This window comes from Hypanus sabinus, chromosome 26 (assembly GCF_030144855.1).
Source record: "Hypanus sabinus isolate sHypSab1 chromosome 26, sHypSab1.hap1, whole genome shotgun sequence".
Lineage (NCBI taxonomy): Eukaryota > Metazoa > Chordata > Chondrichthyes > Myliobatiformes > Dasyatidae > Hypanus > Hypanus sabinus.
This window is the reverse complement of record NC_082731.1, coordinates 32,034,072-32,045,268: the sequence shown is the minus strand read 5'-3', so window position 1 is coordinate 32,045,268 and position 11,197 is coordinate 32,034,072. Positions and strand designations below refer to the sequence as shown.

The 11,197-nt window shown below is 52.9% G+C and overlaps 1 long non-coding RNA gene across 1 annotated transcript; it reads left to right on the top strand.

Moving 5' to 3' along the window:
* The first annotated feature begins 472 nt into the window (after nt 1–472).
* On the top strand, nt 473–10,600 carry LOC132381414 (uncharacterized). Its single transcript, XR_009508025.1, has 3 exons — nt 473–1,877; nt 2,811–2,876; nt 7,434–10,600. It is a non-coding gene; the product is annotated as an uncharacterized LOC132381414 (long non-coding RNA).
* The last annotated feature ends 597 nt before the right edge of the window (nt 10,601–11,197 follow it).

Here is an 11,197-nt window from a genome sequence, read left to right as displayed (position 1 = left end):
GCGTGGGGGAGATGGGGGGCTTTGGCACTCTTCATTCATTCTTTGGGGGTGTTTTTTCCTGTTTCGAGGTTGTATGTGAAGAGTAAGAATTTCAGGTTGTATACTGTCTACATTCTCTGATCTCAATTTGAACCCGGTGTGATTAGGGACAGTCAGCGGGACTTTGTCACGTCTTGCGGGCAGAGTATTTCGATAAGCTGTTGAAGGTGATTGATGAAGTTCGAGCTGTGGATTTTGACCAGGTGAATTTTAGAAAGGTGTTTGACAAAGTCTTTCATGGGAGAAGATTTAAGGTACAAGGTAAATTGGCTGATTGGATTCAGAACTGGCTTGCCCGCTGAGGCAGAGGATAGTGGTCAGTGGGACTTATTCTAACTGGATGTCTGTGACTAATGGGACCTCTACTGTTTGCAAAAAATATAAAGGACCCGCATGAAAATGTGGGTGGGTGGGTGGGTTTGTAACTTTTCAGATGAAACATATATCAGTGATGTTGTGGATAGCACAGACATTTGCCAAAGGAGAGAGCAGATATTTGCAAATATGGGCAGAGAAATGGCAGATGGTGTTTAATCCAGGCAAGTATGAGGTGTTGCACTTTGGGAAGTCGAGTGTAAAGGGACACTATAGGAAGGATGTTGAGTCTTTGGAGAGGGTGAAAGGGAGGTTTACCAGGATGCTGCCTGGTTTAGAGGGCATGTGCTATCACGAGAGGCTGGACAAACTTGGGTTGTTTTCTCTAGAGCGTCAGGGGATCTGAAAGAGGTTATGAGAAGCATAGATAGATTGGACAGAGTGTTGCCCAGGGTAGAATTGTCAAATACCAGAGTGCATGCATTGAAGGTGAGAGGGGGGATGTGAGGGTAAGTTGATTACTCAGAGAGTGGTGGATGCCTGGAATGTGCTGCCTGGTGTGGTGGTGGAGGCAAATACATTAGAGGCTTTTTAGAGATACTCAGATAGGCACCTGGATGTAAGGAAATGGAGGGATATGGACATGGAGAAGGTGGGAGGGATTAGTGTTTGGGTGTGTTTGATTTGCCTCTTAGCTGGTTTGGCACAACATTGTGGGCTGAATGGCCTGTTCCATGTTCTGTACATTGTACGTGGACCCTGGAGTTAGCAGAGGGATCTTGGGGTGTTGGTCCACAGGTCCCTGAAAGTGGCTGCTCTGGTGGATAAGGTGGTAAAGAAGGTCTTTATCAGCTAAGGGACGGAGCTGGGAAGTTCATGTTGAAGGTTTACAAAGTTCTGGTCAGGCCATATCCGGAGTCTTATGCTCATTGCCGGTCACCCCATTACAGGAAGGGTGTGGAGGCTTTGGAGAGAATCCAGAAGAGGCTGCCTGGTGTAGAGGGCAGGAGCTACATGGAGAGGTCAACAAACTTGAGTTGTTTTCTCTGGAGTTGTTTCCTCTCCCTCCCCCTCACTTTCCCCCTCCCTCTCCCTCTCCCTCCCTCTCACTCTCCCTACCATCCCCTCCCCTTAATCCCCCTTGCTCTTACCCTCAAATTCCCTCCCCTTTGCACTCCCCCCTTCCCACTCACCCCTTCCCCTCCCACTCCCCCCTCCCACTCTCCCCTTCCCCTCCCTCCCCTGCGCCCCTCTTCCCACCCTCGCCCCCTCCCCTCACACCTGCCCCACTGACCCATTCCCCCCACCTTAGTAGTCAGTAACATCCACCTCTTCTCTTCCCTGATTCCTTCTCCCCCTCCCCCTCTGTCACCCACTTCCTGTCACCTCCCTCCATCTTTTCTCCACCAATGAGCTAAGAGAGAGTGGATGAGATCATCTGGGTGAAGACCAATCAACTGCAGCGGATCATCCGGACCGGACGGACTGGCCATTGGCTAAACCACGGCAAGGAGCACTGCCTGGTGAGACCCCCACCCCACACCTCCCCTCACCCTCTCCTCTTAACCCCCTCCCCTCACCTTCTCCCCACAACCCCCTCCCCTCACCTCCCCATAACCACCTCCCCTCACCCTCTCCTCATTAACCCCTTCCCTCACCCTCTCCCCATAAACCCCTCCCCTCATCTTCTCCCCATCCCTCCCCTCACCCTCTCCCCATAACCCCTCCCCTCACCCTCTCCTCATAACCCCATCCCCTCTCCTTCTCCCCATAAACCCCTCCCCTCATCTTCTCCCCATAACCCCTCCCCTCACCCTGTCCTCATAAACCCCTTCCCTCACCCTCTCCTCATAACCCCATCCCCTCTCCTTCTCCCCATAAACCCCTCCCCTCATCTTCTCCCCATAACCCCTCCCCTCACCCTGTCCTCATAAACCCCTCCCCTCACCCTCTCCTCATAAACCCCTTCCCTCACCCTCTCCTCATAACCCCATCCCCTCTCCTTCTCCCCATAAACCCCTCCCCTCATCTTCTCCCCATAACCCCTCCCCTCACCTTCTCCCCATAACCACCTCCCCTCACCCTCTCCTCATAACCCCCTCCCCTCACCCACTCCCCATAACCCCTCCCCTCACCCTCTCATAAACCCCTCCCTTCACCCTCTCCTCATAACCCCCTCCCCTCACTCTCTCTTTATAACCCCCTCCCCTTACCCTCTCCTCATAACGCCATGGAGCACTGTCTGGTGTGTACCCTCCTTCCTCTCACCCCTCCCCTCCCCTCCCAACCCCTTCCCTCCTTCAATGTCCCTCCTTTTTGTCCTCCTTTCCCTCCCCCTCCCTCTCCTTTATCTCTCTCCCCTTCCCCTCTGCCCTTCTCCCCTCTCCCCTCCTTCCTCTCTCCCCATTACTCCCACCTCCACCACTCTAACCCTGTCTTCTGTTCCCTCCTTCCAGGTGGGGGTGAAGGGAAACCCTCAGGGCTTCAACCGTGGGCTGGACTGCGATGTCACTGTGGCTGAGGTGAGCAGGGCCCCCCCGTGGGAGGTGGGGTGGAGGGAGCCCTGTGGGCAGGTGGAGGGAAGAGCTCCCAAGACAGGCCCAGGAAGCACCCGTACGTGGGGGAGGGAATGGTCAGCAGGTCAGTCAGCCTCCGAGGAGGGTGGAGCATCGCAAAGGGGAGATTGTGTTCCAGGTGAACGGGAATGGGTGAGACCTCACCCAGAGCACTGGGCATGGATCCGACCTCCCGACCCGGAAAGAATGCAGTAACACTGGGCTGAATGGCTGGAGGTGGCCTGTCCCGTCCTGGGGTTGGAGGGGATGGGTGAGCGGTGGGGAGGGGCCTATCTGTATACGAGGGGATGGGTGAGCGGTGGGGAGGGGGCCTGTCTGTGTATGAGGGGATGGGTGAGCGGTGGAGGGGGGCCTGTCTGTGTATGAGGGGATGGGTGAGCGGTGGAGGGGGGCCTGTCTGTATATGAGGGGATGGATGAGGGGTGGGGGGGGGCCTGTCTGTATATGAGGGGTGGGGGGGGCCTGTCTGTATATGAGGGGTGGGGGGGGCCTGTCTGTATATGAGGGGATGGGTGAGCGGTGGGGAGGGGGCCTGTCTGTATATGAGGGGATGGATGAGCAGTAGGGAGGGGGGCCTGTCTGTATATGAGGGGATGGGTGAGCGGTAGGGAGGGGGTCCTGTCTGTATATGAGGGGTGGGGGGGGCCTGTCTGTATATGAGGGGATGGGTGAGCAGTGGGGAGGGGCTTGGGAAAGGTAAGTTCTGTAGTTGCTGCATTTGGTTTTGGTGCCGTTGTGCTGAATGTTGATGCCACCTGAATGTGTGTCAATTTGCATGTCTGCTGCAGCACATCCATGGACGTGTTGGTTGTTAGCTTCAAAAGTTTCACTCTGTTTCAATCCGCATGTGATAAATAAACAAATCTGAATCCGAGATGGATTCTGAGGTCAAGGTCAAGTTTATTGTCAGATGAACTGTATGGGTGCAGGTCGGTGGGACCGGGCATGGACCAGGTGGGCTGAAGGGCCTGTTTCTGTGCTGTAGTTTTCTGTGACTTTCTGTGCACCGTTGGAATGAAAAACCTACAGCCACAGGCACACTCTGAACCTCACAGGCACAGTGCACCAGGCACACAACGTTCAGAAGAACATGAAGCTAAACACAAGTGACCCACATTTTCACAAGAAAGAACACATTGAAACTTCAAAATTCAAAGTAATTTTTTTTTATCAAAGTACATATGGTTGACATCCGTTTTATTGAAGGACAATGGATGATGAGAATACAAAAGCAGAGATGTGATGCTGAGACTTTATAAGGCACTGGTGAGGCTTCACCTTGAATATTGTGAACAGTTTTGGGCCCCTCATCTTAGAAAAGATGTTCTAGCATTGGAGAGGGTCCAGAGGAGGTTCACAAGGATGATTCCAGGAATGAAGGGGTTATCATACGAGGAATATTTAATGGCTCTGGGTCTGTACTTGCTGAAATTCAGAAGGATGGGGGGGGATCTCATTGAAAGCTTTTGAATGTTGAAAGGCCCAGACAGAGTAGATATGGAAAGGATGTTTCCCATGGTGGGGCACAGCCTCAGGATAGAGGGGTACCTTTTCAAAACAGAGATGCGGAGCAACTTATTTAGCCGAAGAGTGCTAAATTTGTGGAATTTGTTGCCACGTGCGTCTGTGGAGGCCAGGTCGTTGGGTGTACTTAAGACAGAGGTTCATAGGTTCTTGATTGGACATGGCAACAAAGGTTACAGGGAGAAGGCTGGGAAAACTGGGGTTGAGGAGGAGATTTAAAAAAAGGAGCAGCCATAATTGAATGGCGGAGCAGACTAAATGGGCCAGGTGGCCTAATTCTGCTCAGATGTCTTATGATCTTACAATTAGCATCATTATCACAAGCCTGGGCAGGAGGTATGGAGATCCTGAGATGCCCAGCCGTCAAGATCCCCCTCTCAGCCTCACCAGTGTAGCACCAGCTCGGCCACAGAAGCTGCAGGAAGGATGTTCAATGATGTTCAGCTGCCTGAAGGGCTCCACTCCAGATTTGCTGTCTGGATCTACTCTCGTAGCCTTTGTCTCTCCCGAGGCTGCCCACAGGGCAGTGGGGCTATTTACCCATAGTTGGGAATCTGGTTCACGAGCACCAGGGTGTGACAAATACCGGTACACAAGAAACAGGACAAGTCCAACCCAGCCAATTACCGCGCTATCAGCCTACTTTCAATAATCATCAGAGATCCTAAGACAGCACCTTCCAGACCCACGACCATCACCATCTAGAAGAACAAGAACAGCAGATACCTGGGAACACCACCACTTGGAAATCCCCCTCCAAGTCACTCACTATCCTGACTTGGAAACGTATCGCCGTTCCTTCATTGTCGCTCGGTCAAAATCACGGAATCTCCTCCCTAACAGCACCGTGGGTGTACCTACACCTCAGGGACTGCAGTAGTTCAAAAGGCAGCTCATCGCCACCTTCTCTAGCTGGCGATCCCCACATCCCGTAAGTGAATAACTAAGGCATACTCAATAAATCCATAATGAATAATAACCATAACAGAATCAATGAAAGACCACACCAACTGGGGAGTTCAACCAGTGTGCAAAAAAACAAATGGTGCAAATACAAAAATAAAGAAATAATAAGCAATAAATATTGAGAACGTGAAACGAACAGTCCTTGAAAGAGAGTCGATAGGCTCTGGGAACATTTTAATGGTGGGGCAAGTGAAGTTATCTCCTTTGGTTCAAAAGCCTGATGTTTGAGGGTGTTAACTGTTCCTGAACCTGCTGATGTGAGTCCTGAGGCTGCTGTACCTTGTTCCCGATGGCATCATTGAGAAGAGAGCACGTCCAGGGTGGTGGAGGTCCACGATGTTGGACTCTGCTTTCCTGTGACGATGCTTTGCGTAGATGTCTCAGTGGTGGGGAGGGCTTTGCCTGTGATGGACTGGGCTGAATCCATTACTCTTGTAGGATTTTCCTTTAAAGGGCTTTGGTGTTTCCATACCGGGCTGTGATGCAGCCATTCTATATTATCTCCACTACACATCTATCGAAGTTTTACATGTCATGCCAAATTTCGGCAAATTCCTCAGGGAGTAGAGGTGCTCCGTGCTTTCTTCATTATTGCACTTGTGTGCTGGGCCCAGGACAGGTCTGAGGAATTTAAATTTGCTGATCCTCCAACGAGGACTGGCTCATGGACCTCTCGTTTCCTCCTCCTGAAGTTGATAAGAACATTGTTGCTGCACTGAGGTAGTGATCAGAGTTGTACTGGATGGTTCAGAAACTGAACAGCCGAAGGAAGTAGCTGTTCCTGAACCTGGTGGCGTGGGACTTCAGGCTTCTGCATCCTTCTGCCTTTTTTGAAGTAGCAACACATGTAGATACCCCCGATGGGGGGTGGGGGGTGTGTCTGGGATGTATTGGGCTCCACTTCTCTTTGTGTCTTACTTTCCTGCACATTGGGATTGCTGTAGCGGACGGTGATCAACCAGTGAGCTACAGCAACTGTAGACATCTGTAGATGTTTGTTGCCATGTTTGGTGACAAGCTGAACGGCTGAGATGGTCAACGGGGTCTCACCACCATCCTCCAGGGACATTTACCAGGAGCGCTGTGTACACTGGGTCGTTAGTGTTATCAAGGATCCCGCCCCATCCATCCAGCATCCTCTTTGACTTTCTACCATCAGGCAGGAGACTCCGATAGAAGGACGGTCAGGATGGGAAACGGTCAGGCCATGAGGCTTCTGAACTCCCTGCTGCATCACATTCAAAGTGTCACTGGTTAATCTGTTCTGTACCTTACAACATTTAATTTATGCACTTTAGTTTGTTATTTATGCATGAAGCATCTGTAGGTTTGATCCTTCCCTTCGTAAGTTTCTGTGTGTAATGTTTGCTACTGTGCTTTACACCCAGGACTGGAGAAACTTGACTTGTTTGACAATATTTGTGTATTTAGTTAAATGACAATAAACTTGTCTTGACCTCACCTCCAAAGAAAGGAAAGACACTGGTGTGCTGTTCCGGGGAGGGAGTGAGGAAGGGTCAACCCACCAGGAGGGCTCAGGTGGGCTGGATCTGTCTCCCTTGGAGTGAAGGAGAACAAGAGGTGTCTCTGTCCATCCCCCTCAGATGCTGAGGTGGAGGTGATGGGAAGGGCAGGGTGGGGGAGCGATGTTGGGATGTTCCCACCATTGGGTCGTGGTTGAAGGGTGAGGGCTGGTCATTGAACACAGGGCTGGGCAGAAATGTCTTCTCTCAGAGGGAGGGGGATCTCTGGGACTCTCTGCCCCTATTGAGGGCTGTCATTGGTGGGGGGGAGTCACTGTGAGATGTTGGAAAGATTCAGGGACGGTGTGGGACAGTAGTAGGACGACATGCGAGGCAGAGGTGTCTGTTTTTCTACTGTTCCTGTGTTTCTGTGCGTCTGGGGGGCTTAGGGGGGAGGAACAGTGGTCTTCTGTGGGGTTGGGGTCACAGGGATGGGTCCCACCTACTCTGTGACTGACAGCTCCCCCCTTCCACTCCCATTTCCCCACAGGTCCGATCCACCAGCCACAAGCCAGACGAGATCTGTGGGATGATCGAGCGACTGTCCCCAGGGACACGCAAAATTGAACTGTTTGGGAGGCCGCACAACGTCCAGCCCAACTGGTGAGTCCGCGCCTGACCCCAGGAGCACGTGATGGGATGCTGCAGAGAGAGCTTCACTGTGTGCCTGGCCGCATGAGTGTGTGATGGGACGGTGTGGAGGGAGTTTCACTGTGTGCCTGGCCACATGAGTGTGTGATGGGACGGTGTGGAGGGAGTTTCACTCTGTGTCTGACCCCGGGAGTGTGTGATGGGACGGTGTGCAGGGGGTTTCACTCTGTGTCTGACCCCAGGAGTGTGTGATGGGACGGTGTGGAGGGAGTTTCACTCTGTGTCTGACCCCGGGAGTGTGTGATGGGACGGTGTGGAGGGAGTTTCACTCTGTGTCTGACCCCGGGAGTGTGAGATGGGACGGTGTGGTGGGAGATTCACTCTGTGTCTGACTCCGGGAGTGTGTGATGGGACGGTGTGGGGGGAGTTTCACTCTGTGTCTGACCCCAGGAGTATGTGATGGACAGTGTGGAGGGAGATTCACTCTGTGTCTGACCTGTGGTATGTGTGATGGGACGGTGTGGAGGGTGAATTGTCTGCTGTGGCAGGTAATCCCTTTGCTGCCATCTCTGTCCTCACCTCGATGCTCACAGTGTCGAACAATAAACTTTACTTCAGTTGGCAAACTCTCAATGGCCGCATCTTCCTGCATGGCTTCCGCCTACAGCATGGCGCACCCTCCTCACCGTCCCTACCACGGTGTGTATTTCCCTCCTCACCATCCTTCCCGCGATGTGGAGTTCCCTCCTCACCGTCCCTACTGCGGTGTGGAGTTCCCTCCTCACCGTCCCTACCGCAGTGTGGAGTTCCCTCCTCACCGTCCCTACCGCAGTGTGGAGTTCCCTCCTCACCGTCCCTCCCGCGGTGTGGAGTTCCCTCCTCACCGTCCCTACTGCAGTGTGGAGTTCCCTCCTCACCGTCCCTCCCGCGGTGTGGAGTTCCCTTCTCAGCATTTTCTCCTACAGTGCCGCGCTCCCTCTTCAATACCCAGTGACAGGGATGCGGGAATCGTGCATGGTACAGTAGGGTGGCTCTGACACAGCAGATACGGAGGTAGGGACAGTGTACGGTACTCCCCGTGTGGGTCCTGCCCTGTGATACGGAGACGGGAACCATGCACAGTACAGTAGGGTGGCTCTGACACGGCAGATTCGGATGTAGGGACAGTGTACGGTACTCCCCGTGTGGGTCCTGCCCTGCGATACAGAGACGGGAACCGTGCACGGTACTAGGGTGGCTCTGACACGGCAGATACGGAGGTAGGGACAGTGTACGGTACTCCCCGTGTGGGTCCTGCCCTGTGATACGGAGACGGGAACCATGCACAGTACAGTAGGGTGGCTCTGACACGGCAGATTCGGATGTAGGGACAGTGTACGGTACTCCCCGTGTGGGTCCTGCCCTGCGATACAGAGACGGGAACCGTGCACGGTACTAGGGTGGCTCTGACACGGCAGATACGGAAGTAGGGACAGTGTACGGTACTCCCCGTGTGGGTCCTGCCCTGCGATACGGAGACTGGAACCGTGCACGGTACTAGGGTGGCTCTGATACGGCAGATACGGAGACGGGAACCGTGCACGGTACTAGGGTGGCTCTGATACGGAGGTAGGGACAGTGTACGGTACTCCCATTGTGGGTCCTACCCTGCGATACGGAGACGGGAACCGTGCACGGTACTAGGGTGGCTCTGACACGGCAGATACGGAGATAGGGACAGTGTACGGTACTCCCATTGTAGGTCCTACCCTGCGATACGGAGACGGGAACCATGCACGGTACTAGGGTGGCTCTGAGGTGGAAGAGACATTGTTGTGCTTTTTTTTGCCACACAGTTGGCGTGTACAGGCCAGATGAGATCATCGGTGATGTGTATACCGAGGAACTTGAAACTACTCACCCTCTCAACTGCAGACCCATCAATGTTGATCAGGCCGAGCCTGTCTCTGTTCCTTCTGTAATCCACGAAGAACTCTTTTTTTTCGTTTGGACATTGAGGGAGAGGTTGTTATCCTGGTATCACTGTGTCAGGGTGTCAACCTCTCTGTAGGCTGTCTCATCACTGCCAGAAATAGGCCGATCAAAGTCATGTCACCTGCGAATCCGATCAGCAGTTTGGAGCTGTGTGTGGCAGCACAGTCGTGGGTGTAAAGGGAATAGAGAGGGGACTCAGGACACAAACCTGGGGGGCTCCTGTGTTGAGGGTCAGAGGTCCTTACCACCTGTCGGCGATCCAGTAGGAAGTCTAGGATCCAGCTGCACAAGACGGGATGCAGGCCGAGGTCTCTGAGCTTCCTGTCAAGTTTGCAGTGAATTACGGTGTTGAACGCTGAACTGTAGTCCAGGAACAACATTCTAATGGTGCACGAGTTTGGGGCTGTCCCAGGGGATACAGAGAGCAGATGTCACATTGAGAAAGGCTGTTGTTTTTGTTGAAGATGAACCGGCCCCCAGCTCTGGGCATGGCTGCAGGGTTCCGCAGTATGCTGGTGAGGGGGAGAGAACTGTCCACCTTTATGAGAGTTCACATTCAGGGTGGAAAGTCCCCGCCCCTGCTTGCTTGCTTGCTCACTCCCCCTTCCTGAGGGACATCTGTCTACTGACTGGTATCTCTCAGACTCCCTCGGGGGGGAAGATCTGTGTACTGAACTCTATCTATATTTATTTGAAATTTATTTATTATGTTTAGTTCTGCTCAGTCTTTTGTACTACTGTGTACGTGGGTCTTCCGAACGTGAGAAGACTATGACGAACTCCACGTCTTTGTGGGATCAGTCCCTGTCGCCTGGGCGACGTGGGGAAATGACTTTGCTGACATCTGCATCCACAATCCCTACCAGCAGTGTTGCCTCCCTGGCAGACTTTTTTGTGTGGGTGGAGTCTTTTCACCACCACTGCCACGAGTGGGTGGGAGAGGTGAGGACAGGACCTGTGGGTCTTGGTGTCCCTTTCACCTGGGAGGGAGTCTGGGAGTCCTCACTAATTTATATTTAACGATGCTAACTTTCCTCTTCGCGATGCGAAGTCTTTAACTCGCCACAGAAGCAAAATAAAAGTCTTTTCAGACTGGTGGCTGTGTGTTTTCATGATAGGAGCTCGGGCTGGGGGCCTCGGGTGTGGACTCGATCAATTCTCCCCCTGTTGAAGGTGGAGGATGGATTGTGGAGAGGGAGAGTGAAGAGATGGGATCATCCTAACACAAGACATCCTGCAGGTGCAGGAATTGCAGAGTGCTCTCTGTCCATTACGCTGGTGTTTAGGGCAGCAGTGAAGGTCCTCCATCTCTGTTGGCATTTGGGGCTTCTATCAGCTCAGTCTTCACTACCGTCAGCCATGCAAGTTCTGGGTGGGGTCTCGGGAATACCGTCACACTCAGATGTAGAAGGATTCTTCATTGCTCTTTCTGTAAGTTTTGTTTGACCAGTCAGAGTTGTTAGCCTGAACAGATTTCCCCCAGACCGGGAGGATTGGTGGGCCACTCTTAGTCTGGCCTCTACCCTTTGACCTGTTTGGCACTGGTGACCCTACCAAGAGCCAAAGCATCGAGCCCTGACTCCAGCCAGCATAGCTGTCCAAGGTCATTGAGGCATACAAGCCTCCAGACCCTACGCCAAGGTTGTGGATCTCTTGGGGGGGAATCCACCGTTACACTTGAGGAACTTG